Source organism: Onychostruthus taczanowskii, unplaced genomic scaffold, assembly GCF_017590055.1.
Source record: "Onychostruthus taczanowskii isolate IOZ18803 unplaced genomic scaffold, ASM1759005v1 scaffold32, whole genome shotgun sequence".
In the NCBI taxonomy this organism is placed as follows: domain Eukaryota; kingdom Metazoa; phylum Chordata; class Aves; order Passeriformes; family Passeridae; genus Onychostruthus; species Onychostruthus taczanowskii.
In genome coordinates this window covers 5,109,295-5,121,791 of record NW_024500572.1, presented here as the reverse complement: position 1 = coordinate 5,121,791, position 12,497 = coordinate 5,109,295, and the positions used below count along the sequence as shown (strand labels likewise).

The 12,497-nt window shown below is 49.8% G+C and overlaps 1 protein-coding gene across 2 annotated transcripts in view; it reads left to right on the top strand.

Annotated features, from left to right (window-relative positions):
* MN1 (MN1 proto-oncogene, transcriptional regulator) overlaps positions 1 to 12,497 on the top strand; it is an 84,408-nt gene that overhangs the window by 56,359 nt on the left and 15,552 nt on the right. Inside the window, exon 2 of one of the 2 annotated variants that reach the window (XR_005953074.1) lies at positions 6,360 to 6,430. The exons of the other annotated variant lie outside the window; for it this stretch is intronic. The gene's annotated coding sequence lies outside the window, so the exon portion shown is untranslated. The remainder of the gene's footprint in view (positions 1 to 6,359; positions 6,431 to 12,497) is intronic. 2 annotated transcript variants of the gene reach the window in all.

Sequence of the window (12,497 nt, the reverse complement as noted above, 5' to 3'; positions counted from 1 at the left end):
AGATGCCCCTGTCCTGGCAGGAACCAGGAAATGTTGCACAGGGTGGTGATTCCTGCTCTGGTCTGTGGAGACGAGGACATGAGTGGCCACTTTCTCTGCAGGCCACGGTCAAGTCTTTCATGCTGGTTTTGTTCGCAGTGCTGACATTCACACAGATTCCAATTTCTGCTGCCAGCGTGGCAAAAGTCTTGCAGGCACCTCTCCAAGCACGTCCTTGGTCTTGCCTCATCTTGTGTGGATCAATAGGCTGCTCGGGGTGTGCTGCTCACTGTAGCCTTGCTGCTGTCACTGGGGACCCACCCATGCCCACCCTCTGCAGTGGAAGGAAGGCAACCAGATGTTCCTCATGGGCTCAGGAGACAGGAACATGGAAACAAAGCTTGGCCATTGTTCACGTCTCGTACTGCTGGTGTGCTCTGCTGGGCCAAGGAATGCTGCTAAAGCACAGCAGGACGAAGGGCCTTGCAGCACTATTGTGCTGGGACTTCACTAACCAGGCCCAGAGAAATCTGCTGTGGGCTCAGCGGGAAATGGATGGACATCTTCCACACCAGACATTAGCTTTTGACTGGGATGTGCATGTTAATGAGATGCAAGGGTATCACAGCCCAGGTCTGAGTGTTTTCTGAGTTTTTTTCTGAAGACCCTTAGCACCCTGTGCCAAGAAAATGCTCCAAGGAAGGCTGTATTCATCGTGTCTGGTGCTCTCAGCCACAAGAACGGAAGGAGGATATGAAAATGAGTAATTATTTTTAAAAGTTATCCAGATGCACTTGCTGACCTTTCTTTTGTGCACCCTGAACTGGTTTCCATCACCCTTGCTGTAGTTTCTCAAAATCTTGGAGAAAATGAATGTTCAAAGGATGAGGGGAGGAGAAAGCAGTGAAGTCAGATGCTAATTTCACAACATATGAAATGTCTTCTTTAACTGACAGAGCATCAACCAGCCAATTTCTCTTGGTGTTTTTGCCCATGGTGATGAAGCTTTGCAGGGCAGCAATGGGGTGCAGCTACTGGGGCAGAGATGGGCATTATCCTGCTCCCAGCCACTGTTCCTGGCTGCAGCATGCTGAGATCCTGGTTCCACTGCCTCTTTATGAAAGAAAAAATGTTTGCCTTCCCACCCCCCCCCCAAATTGTTCCTGTTCCCTAGAAAAGTGGATTTTATGCCCTTTCCAAGTTTTTAATGAGTAGGTTTGTTAGTGCTGGTTCAGACTGCTGTCCCTCCCCCTGCAGAGGGGAGCAGTGCTGGCCTGGAGCTGTGCTCTGGGCTGGCAGCAGCGCTGCTGGAGGGGTCTTTGGTCAGGCCAGCTGCTGGAGGGATAACCCATCCTCCCATGGAGCTGAGGGAAGGCACAGAAGCAGGGGCAGCTCTGCACAGCTCCTGCAGGCACCTGGCAGGCTTCAGTGTGTCTGGGCTGGGGGGACTTGTCCAGAGAGAGCAGCAGGACTCTGCTCCTGTAGAGAACTGCTCTAGGCTGGGGGCTGCTGCAAATGACTGCCCCACCCTCTGTGTCTGTGAGTGGCTTTCTTCAGAGATGGCACTTGAGGCAGTGAACTTTTTGTCTGTCCCCACTTCAACCTCCAGCCAGCTTTCCAGCTCCGTGTCAGGCACGGGACTCCTTTAGCACACAGTGTTCATTCGCAGCGAAGCCTCTGGCAGCTGTTTTCCTTGGATGCATTCCCTAGATCAAGAGTCAGCACATGTTCACTACGAGACCTATTTGGTAAATGGGCTGAGAACAGAGATAATCTTAGACTAGTTTGGTTTGCTGAGGAGCACTGACACAGCTCAGTTTGTGCTTGAATGCTAATTTAGAGCTGGAGTCTGTGCTGGGTTCAGCCGTGCAGCTCCTGATCACATCATTGTCACATGAACTCGTGCACATATCTGGTAGATTGCCTGTTGTCTGTGTGAGGATGTTGTACCATGGATAGGGAGGAGGAACGGAAGAAATTCAGTCATTCATAAAAATGAATAAATGAATCTTTGTTTAATGTGTAATCCAAGATCGTTTTACCTTCATCTTGCTTGTTTGTCCTAGAGAGACCTTTGTGCCCATCTCCCCTGGGGGCTCTTGCCCTTTTCCCAAAGCCTGTTTTTATGAAGAGCTTTGGATCTTCTGAATGCATGCACTGTGTAGAAGGTTCTGGGGACTCAGTTTATCCCCCCTCCTATACAGGTGTCCCCTTTACCCAAAGCCTGGCCATCCATGTTGGAATATTGCAGCTGAGCTGCTTTGGATGCTTTCACCAGCAGCTGTTTAAACCACTATCAACAGAATTCTGCTTTGCCTTGCTCAAAAGATCACATTAGGTGATTTAACCTGATATTCTGGGTTTAGCAGGCAGATTAGTGGCTGTTAAAATGCAAAGTCATATGCCATTGATAATCTATCACCAGCATTGGATCCCGGGTAATTGTCACTTAGTCAACAGAACAAGTCAGGCGCAGCACACGGGTGCTGGAACACATGCCCTGGATAGATCCTGCTCCTTTCCAGAGCTTTCACAGGGCACTGCTTGATGTGTTTCTGACTGTGATGGAGGCAGTGTGGTGTTACCCAAACTGAGCCCTGTCTGGCCCGTTTGGGACCTGCCCCTTGGTGTGAAGACTGTCCCAAGAGTCCTTCTCTTTCTTGTGCTTCTCTGATATAAATTCATTTTTGTCAGAGCATTGCAGCTGCCAGTTAAATCAATTAAGGCAAATCCCCTGTATCTTAAGGAAGAGCTGGGTGTGAAGTAGAGGAGAAGGGAGGTTCTGTGCAGGATCATGACCCCCAAGCCCAGGTTTTGTGCTGGCTGGGGCAGTCAGGCTGGCGATGTCACAGAGCATCCCCCAAGCCTTTGGCCTCTGGAAACAGCTGCACATTGCCAGGCACAGTTCTAAAGCTCCCTGCAGGAGTCACTCAGGGAAAATCCAGCTCGAGAAGGCTTGTAAAAAGGAAAAGGATCTGTGCTTAAACGCCCACTCAGTGCTTTGTGCCTTCACCACCTCTAATAGCAGGGGATTGGGCATCCCATCGAGGCCTGGCTCAGCCCTGTCCTGCCTGGGATTTGGGGGTGCTAATAGCAGCAATCCAGTGCTCCTGTGCTAGCAGAGATACAGCATGAAGTCATGCTGTCCTTGCCATGTGCTATTCGTAGCGAAGAATAATCCATAAATCAAGATATTACAAGGCTATTTAGTGATTCCTCTACTGTTATACATGTGTCAACAACAAATAAAAGAAGCATTTGATGGCGTTAGTCCATGTGCCAGGAAATCCTCCTGGTTCCTTTTCTTACCTAAGGAAGGGGGGACCTAAGGCTATTTGGCTGAGCAGGCTGTGCTGCGATGCTCCTGCACAGGCAGCGTGTTCTTCCTGAGCTCTGCCAAGAATTTGCTTGTCACAGAGATGTGTAATGTGATTGCAGTGGAAAATACATGCAAATGTTTACCCGCCTCTTTTTTTTTTTTTTTTTTTTTTTTTTCTAGAGGGGAAGAGATCTTGATTAAACAGTAATTAAGAGTGTTTTGGACAACGTGAGGCAGTCTCTCTCCCAGGTGCTTAATAAGTGCCAAGACTGTTGAGTGAAGTGTTTATTTAGCATAGTAATAGGAGGCGGGTTTTGCCAGGCTCTCCAGAACCCGGGCTGTTGTACGGGCAGCCTTGGGTCCCGTGGAAGGCAATGCACAGGCAGAAAATCCTCCTCTGCCTGCTGCCCATCCCCGTGGCTGCTTCCCTGCTGTGTGGGGGACAACGCTCTCCCTCTCCATGGAGGTCTCAAGGTGAGCCCAGAGTTGCCAGGAGCTGGTCTGTGTCCCTGGGGTGATGAGTCTGTGCCTTGTCACCTTTGTGGGTGGGGGACATACAGGGAGCTGCCTGCAGTGGGATTCCCTAAATCCTATCCAGCACTGCATGGAGCAGCCTCTTCCTTCCCCCTGCTCCTCCCCCAGACTTTTCCCACTGCCAGGAGCTTCGTGGGTCATCTTTGTCCCTGACACGCTGCAATAGGTGCTGCTGGAACTGGTACCAGGCACAGGTTTCCTGCAGCATTGGGGTTAAAGGGTGGAAGAAGCATCCTGCCTTGTATTGCTGGTATTTTTTTCAAAGATGCTGTTTGCATTGATAGATTTTTGTATGATGCTCTAGAAAAAAAAAAAAAAAAGGAAAAAAAAAATCAATGTCCCAGTGATTGTACCAGGAAGGGCAGTCGATTGGTGAAAAAGCTGCAGCAGGCATATTGGGAAATGGATTTTTCTGCCCTCCAGACATTAACTTGGAATTCTTTGAAATGAGGAGAAAACAGTGTGTGTCAGAAATGAAAAATTAAGGAGGTTAATGTGATGCCTTTTCCACTTTTAATTTCTTTGAGAGAGTCCTTGCTGGAGCCGTGCTGTTCCTTGCCTGTGGCAGGACCACTGGGCACTCCCTGCCATGCCTGTGCCCTCGTGGGTGTGCAAGGCCATTGTTGCTGGGTGTGTAAGAGCAGGCAGGGGACACGTCATGGCTAAGTGCACTCCGAGTGTTGCAATAACTGGATCTCCGTGGAGATCAGCTGTGGGACTCGAGCCATTTGCTCCACGGAGTTTGTGAGCAATAAACTGGGGTCTCTGTAAGGGGAAGGGCAGTGAAGTGTTTCCTGTGCCCGAGATGCTGCCAGTTTTTCCCTAAGGAAACATGCTGGTGCATGCATGTGTGCTCCCTGGTACCTTCTCCTGTGCTGGCAGCTCTGTTGCCCATGGCACAGCACAGTGCAGGCCAGAGCTCCTGTCAGGCCTCTCGGAGGGGAAAGCTGAGCAGGAGATTTCATGCCGGTTTTTCCCCCCCTGCTTTGGGTAATTGTCTGTGCTTCAGCCTTTCTAAACAAAATGCCTCTTTCTTCCCTCTAGGGACCACTTTCCCAGTCCCTTGGGTGGTCTTTTTATGCGGGTTTTTATCCACTCTGTGGTAGGCTATAGGCAGCTCTCCAGAGAGCCGGAAAAACCTCCGCTCGCCTTACTCTATTGCAGAGGAGAAAAATGAACTCCCAGGGACTGGGTTTTGGGAAATTAAAAAGCAAGAGGAACACTAAAAAAGGACGTAAATTACAGGAGGTTTTCTTTCCCCCCTGAGCTGCAGGGAGGCTGATTTCCCTGTGCCCCCAGGGCTGGTTGGTGTGAGCCCCCCCTCTCCCTGCACGGCAGCAGCGTGCCCAGACTGGGGGATGCCGACATGCTCTCATTGCAGAACGAGTGCCTGCAGCTTGCTCTGCCTCCATGCAGGGCATTCCCACTTCCCCGGGCCAGCATGCTGGAGTTTTCCTTGGGATTGTGGCTGGGGTCACAAAGCAATAGGATCCGTTGGTTTTCTCCTCATGAGAGGTGTGAAAGGACAGCAGTGTTTGTTGGCTGTGCGTGTCCAAAGCACGTAGAGGACCAAAGTTACACTGTGGAGAAGCTGCAGTGGTCTTTGCAAGCACATTTTGGATATAGCGAGTGATGTGCTAGTCAAGCCCTGTCTTGCAAAAAAAGGCAGAATAAACCTCTAAAGAGGCTGAAAGGGGGAAAAGGTGGCATGAAAGAACTTCTGTGTGAGGCAGGCTAGAGAGCAGGCTGTCCCTGTGGGAAAGGAGTGTTGGGTTGGTCCCTGGGGCTGCTGGCCAGCCATGTGCAGTCACGTGTGGAAGGCAGAGGTTCGTTAGAAAACAATTAATTGCTTTCTTCTAGGGCAAGAGCTGGGGTATGTAATGAAGTTAGCCAGCAGTTTTGAAGCTGGATACCTTTTATATCACGGTGTTCAGATACGTCCCTGAAGTTAACGGGTATGGGTTGTTGTAGAAGCCAAGACAAAAATGGATTCAAAAGGGTCACAGGTGAGTTCAGGGGACAAAAGCCTGTTTGGTCATTGGGATTGAAGACTTCATATATAGTTTGGCTCAGTCAGTCCCTAATCATAAGGATGGAGGGTGTCTTCCTGTCCTAGGGAAGGGAGTAATCTTCCATTTCTTGTATTTTTCCCCTAAACATTGGGATGATTGAGGCCAGCCCTGGCTGAACAACCACCCCTCGCCCATGGGAAGAAGCTCCAGCATGGGAGTGGAGACATGCTGGGCACCATGGCCTGCTCCTGCTGGGAACAGCTGGCGGTTGGCAAGGACACACTGCAAAAGCTGATCTTTCCTCTCTTCACCCGAGTTGGCTGAGCCATGTGGGTGTAGGCCAGGGCAGGATTTGGCACATTAAGTTTATATGATGGCTCTAATGAAGAGCAGGCGTGTGTTTCCTCACCTCCACTGTCATTATTTATTGTGTAACTGGAAGGCAGAGACAGTGGCTATTGCACTTGTTTCCATCTGCATGAAAGTTTATCATTCGATTCATTTCTCTGTTTCAGCTTTGCGGAAGTGAAGGAGAAAATCACCAAAGTTAACCGTGAGGTAGCGGGGAACAGCGAAGGACATATGGGTATGTAAGGGAAGCAGATGGCCTATCTGACTAAACCACATCATATAAGTTTATGAGTCAGGCAGGTGCTCTTTCCTGCTGTTTTATAGTGATGTCTTAAGGATTTCCCTTTTGATATACGAGGGCAAATCGTCAGCCGAGCCCTTCTCTATCAGAGGCTAATCCAAAAGTAAATCACTCTAAAACAGCAGGAGAGAGGTCTTGCAAGGCACCCACTATAGAGATATTCTTTTGTTATAAATCATCAGTCGTGTTCTTAAGGGATTATGCTGGAAAAAGCAAACAATATAAAAAGGTCAAATACAAATAGTAAAAATGAAATAGTTTGTTGCCTTATTCTGTCTGCTCACAGAGGAGATACTACTTGGCCATGAGAAGAGATGGCTCTTCAATCCCAGTGGAGTGTGGCTGGGGCTGGGTGGAAATAGATAGCAAGGGATGGTCTGGGTGTGCCCCTCTGGACCTTGGGGGATTTTTGCTCTCTGGCACCCATGGGAGCCCCCTGAGCCATGCAGCCCATGCTGCACGGGTGGTGGGGAGGGGGAGCAGCCTTCATAGCCACTGCCTTGCTTGGTTCTGCTGACAGGCCTGGGTTTTCTTTTCTGGTGTGAGGCACATGGGGATACCTGTGGGTGCCCCTTGAGGCATGGCTGGAGCAAGGTGAGAGGTTTTACTCAGACATCTGTGCTGGACTGAGCTCAGCATGACCTGGCTAATGCATGATGCTGTCTCATTGCTGCTTGGAAAAGCCCTCTTGCCATGATCTGGCTGTGTGATCACCCTGGGCATTAAACTGCTTTGCTGCACCTCCTGGTGTACTATCAAAACTTGAGGGAAATATAAGTGAAAGAACATGCCCACTGCTGGCCAGCCATATGGATGTGCTGCAGAGAGCTGGTGGTGATGTCAGCTCAGTGGCACATCCTGCTGTGCACTGAGCAGAGCTTCCCTGTGCAGGAGAGATTTATTCCTTGTGCCTGTAGAGCAGCCTGAGCCCCTGCCTCGCCAGGTAAGGGCACAGATCCAGGCCTTGGGCTCTCCTGCTGGGAAGGTGCTTGGCAGCAATGCCCTTGGGGTCTCTGGGCTGTCTGACAGCTCTGTGTTGGCCATTCAGCAAGCCCTGGTCAAACCTGCAGTGAGGGCTGAGAAGCAGGACCCTGTTAATAACTGCCTGCAGTTCATAGTGCCTCCAGAAAATTTGGCTTCTCATTTGGAAAATAAGATAGCAAACTGTGTTCCTGCTTGTGGATGCTGGGAATCCCAGCAAATATTTGCACAAATCTGGGCAACCTGGGGCACTGCTCTCTGCTCTCTTGCCTCTCCCTCCCATCGCAGCTGTCCCCAAGAAGTGTTTCCCATGTGATGTCTGAGAGGGCTGCACGTCTCTGCAGGAGCAGAGGTGATGCTGGTCTCCTGCCTTTTACACTGTCATGGGGGAAGGGTGTGATCCAGGAAAGGTGCAATGCCACAAAACAGCTGTTGCCATTGTCCCTTCCAAATCTCAGAGTTTAATTTGTTAATGATGTGAGTAAAACCACCAGAGCTGCTGTTGGGGGCTCTGACATCCTTTGGCTCTTTAACCTGACATGTCAGCATGGCAGAGTGGCAGGTACCACGCACAGCTGCTTGTCCCCCACAGCGTCAGCATGGCAGAGTGGCAGGGACCACACACAGGAATAAACGCTGCTTGTCCCCCACAGGCTGAGGGAATCCCTTTTCTGTGGCATCCCTGTTTTCCCTGCCCTCTGAAGGAGGGAGAGCTTGCTGATGGAATGCTGGGCTCTGCTGGGATGCTGCTGTGTGTGGTTGATGCTTTGTGTGAGGAGATGCGAATCTTGACTCCATGTTTCAGAAGGCTGATTTATTATATTATGATATGTGTTATATTATAATGCCATATTAAAAACTATACCACAAAGAATAGAGAGAAAAGGATTCATCAGAAGGCTAGAAATAACAGGAATAACAAAGCTTATGACTCAATAGAGAGAAAAGGATTCATCAGAAGGCTAGAAAGAACAGGAATAACAGCTTGTGACTCTCAGAGTCCGAGCCAGCTGACTGTGATTGGCCATTAATTAGAAACAACCAACATGCACCAATCACAGATGCACCTGTTGGTAAACAATGTCCAGACCACATTCCACAGCCATCAGACAGCTATTGTTCACATTTCTTTTCTGAGGCTTCTCAGCTAGAACAGGAGAAAAATCCTAGCAAAGGATTTTTCATAAAATATCATGGCTAAGGCTGTGGGCTGGCAGGCAGAGGAGAAGCTCCCTGGGCTGTGGTGCTGCTCTGCACAGCAGCTCAGAGGATCTGATCCTGGGTGGCTGCTGCTGCCTTGCCCTACTGCACATGTCAGATCAGTAGCAGCATCTCTGCTGCCAGGCCATGAGCTTGTGCCTCTCTGCAATTATGTTGAGGCTGTTGGCTGTCCCTGACACAGGCTGGGATTAGGAGTCCCCGTGCTGACACGCTGACAGCTCAGCTGTGTTCAGTGTCCAGTTAAGTGCACGATTCACTGGCACACCCAGTGCCCAGCTCAGCCTGTGCCCTGCTGCCCTTTGCCCTTCCCCACAGCCCTGCACCAGAGATCCAGCATGCAGCAGGGCTGGGGAGGGTTCCTGGGCCACAGGACCACAACACAGCCTTGCAGTGAAGCTGTGGGGGCAGCTGGCTGCTTCCCTGGCTCTGGGGGCTGCCAGGCTATTGCAGCCTCCTCTCCACCCCACAGGGTGTGAAGGCTGGCAGCAGTGCCTGGGCAGCATCTGCCAGTGGTGAGTACAGCAAGCAGTGCTCTGTGGGGTACATGGGATTCCCTTAGCCCTTTTTGTCTCCTGTACCCACACTTCCCAGCTCCAGCAGGCAAAGCTGGGTTTTGATGGCATCAGTGTCCACCACTTTTATTCTCAGTTTGTTCACAGAGCAGCTCCAGCACCCAGCGCCTGCCTGAGCTCAGAGGAAAACCAGTGCAACCCAAGTCTGTCACAAATGAAAGAAACAAGGTCAAATGCAGGTTGCAGAGGCATTCCTAACTTCTGAATGCTCCATCTGGGACTTGGAAATAATGTCCTTTTAACATAGTACTTAATGTTTAATACAGTTTTATGAGTCTATGGGAGCACAAATGATCCCCTTCCGCAGTTTAGCATTTATAACTCTAAACTGATGCACTGATTTTCTTTGAATTCAACTTCACTTTAAAGCACCAACTGTGTTTTCTTCAGCCTTGGCCCACTCTGTGGGTTTTGTTGAGGCCTCAGGAGCTCTGAGCCCTCAGAGATGAAGAGCTTTGAGGGCTGTAGCTGCAGCCAGCTGTGGGCAGGTGTGGAGTGGAGGTGGCTGTAATGCTGCTGCTTCTATTGGAGCTGCTTTCACTGCTTGTTGTTTAGTACAGTAACTAAGTGACAGCAATAACTCTGTAAATCAAACTCATGTTTTTTTCAGAACATGGAATGTGCCTTTGCCCTCTAAAGTGAAGAGAGTGGGAGAGATGGAGAGTTTGCACGAGAAATATTTCTCAGAAATAAACAAGAAATTCTGAATTAAATCTTCAAATCAATATATCCAGTACAGCTGATGCATTTGCCAAGGAAAATTGGGGCTGATCAGTTAATCCTTGGTAAATTTATAAGCAACTGAAAATGAGACTTGGTAGTTAGACATTTCAGTCTTGTCAGTGGATGGACCCATTGCCTGTGGTGCAGGCAGGTGCCACTGAGGATGTGGCATGCACCCTGTCTGGGCTGGGGCTTGGGATTGTCCTGGGCTTTACCCTGAGTGCTTGATGAGACAAAGGAGATCTTTTGTAATGTTTCCTTTTCCTCTGAAGAGAAACAAACCCAACAAGCCTCCTAGGAAAGGAGATGCAGGAGACCAAGTGAATGAAGTGAGACTGCACTGCCAAGTGTTGAAAATTAAAATATGCATAACTTTACCTCAGGTGCACAACTCTGACTCTGCCCCCTTGTGCATATTCATTAGAATACAGCCTCTAATTACCTGTCCTGAGTGGTGCAAGCCGTGTATCCAAGCTGGTCTGGGGGTCCTGTGCCTCACACACTGCAGTGCCACGGGTGGGTCATGGTTTGAGGCTGCTGTGCCACAAGGGGCAGAGGCTCAGCTGGTGTGACCTGCCCAGCACCTGGCACTAAGCTAGGCTGGAACTAAAGAGACTTTGCTTAGGAGACATCTTGGAGCGTAAGATCCAGGGCAGGAGATCAGGTAAAAAAAGTGCTTTTCCTTGCAAGGTGACAGTGCAAACACAATGTTCCCAGGAAGGAGTTAATATGGGTCTGTCTACAGATGTCCTGATGGAGTGAAGGCAAGCAATGATATTTTGTATCATTTTGATATCCGGTCTAAATTAGGCCCCAGGGAAAGACTGTGGCCTATTTAACCCAGCATCTGTCAGTTATCATTATTTTCAGCCAACTTTAGTAGGTCCAAATATAAAATTTATATCTGGGGGGAGGAGAGGGAAAGAGGCTAGTAGAAGCTGAATTTGGCTACCTCAGCTTTTGTTGAAAGGATTTGCAGTGGTCTTTTAGGAATTGTTACATGAGGGAATAAACCAATTATTTGGGGCAGCACTGTGGGTGAAACTGGCTGGCTGGTCACCAGCCAAGAGCTGCGTGAAGGGGACACACAGAGGAAGAGAGCGGATGTTCGTGGCATTTCCAAGGTGAGTTTCAGATCTGGATAGTGATATTTGCTTAGTTCTGTTGTGAAAAAACTGGAATTTGCTCATAATGTAACCTTGAACAGCATTCCCACAGATGTGGGTGGCCTTCCCACGGAGCAGACTGAGCTAACAGGTGGGTGGGGATGTCTGTGACCTCACTGATGGGGACATCTGCCACCACTGAGAACATGGGTGTAGGGTCCATGGAGGGCAGGGCTGGTGTCCCTAGGGGATAGGAGGGTGCTGGTGGGATGCAGCTGGTGAGGAGGCAAACCTCCTCTTGGTGGGACTTTCAGTAGAGGTTAAATTCTCCACACCAGACCACAAGCTGGGAGGACCTCACGGGGGGATGCTCAGACCCTCCAGGCATTGCATTTCCATCCACCCCCTGCACAGGCAAGAGCTGCTGGAGCAGAGCAGAGCTCAGGCTGAGACACTGGCTCCTGCATGACCTGTGCTGGCTGGGGGAGACCCTGCATGACCTGAGCTTGGCCCTGGCAGCTACCAGAGCAGAGGTGTTGGTGGTGTGGCATGCAGTGTGTGAGGAAGGGATGTGCCTGGCCTCCTGCAGGGCTGCTGGCTGCAGTCAGGCAGCTGAGCAATTTTTTTTACCTGCTGTCATTGAAACCAAGCAGAAACCCTGAACTCCTGATGACTGACTAATGCAATTGCCCTTTTATTTCCTGATACTTCCTTGAGAAGCAGAGGGACTCTGAAGCTCATGCTGTCGTAAATCCTTGCTCAGGCTGCAGGCATCTGGCTTGGGTGCAGAAAATGGAAACTTCAGTGGCTGGGGAGAAACCCAAGCCTCATCCTTCCTAGCAGCCTTCTCTGTGCTGCGTGGTGTGGTAGATGCTTTGTTTTTCACACACTGGGATGTACTGGATGGATTTTTTGAAACAGAGACCAGGAGTTCACACCTGCTGTATGGCAGCACCTGGCAGTGCTGCTCCTTGCAGCAGCTTGGGGTAGAAGCTACAAACTGTGAAGACCGCAGTGCTGTGGATTTTTTGAAACAGAGACCAGGAGTTCACACCTGCTGTATGGCAGCACCTGGCAGTGCTGCTCCTTCTTGCAACAGCTTGGGGTAGAAGTTACAAACTGCTGATGACCACGGTGCTGCCTTTGTCACCCAGCTGAAACCTGCAGATATGTGGAAATGCTGCTTGCCCCTTGTGCTGGGCTGGCCCTGGATGGTCTCTAACAAAATTTACCTTAAATTCTCTAAAAGTTACAACAATTTCTTTGTGCAGCGAGAAAGAGCTCTCCAGGTCCTGTGATTTGGGGTCGAATCAGCTTTTTCCCAGGATGTGGTGAAATAGCTCCTTCTCTTGCCTCCTGGTATCATGTTGTGGTTCTTCCTGTCATTGTGCTGGGCTG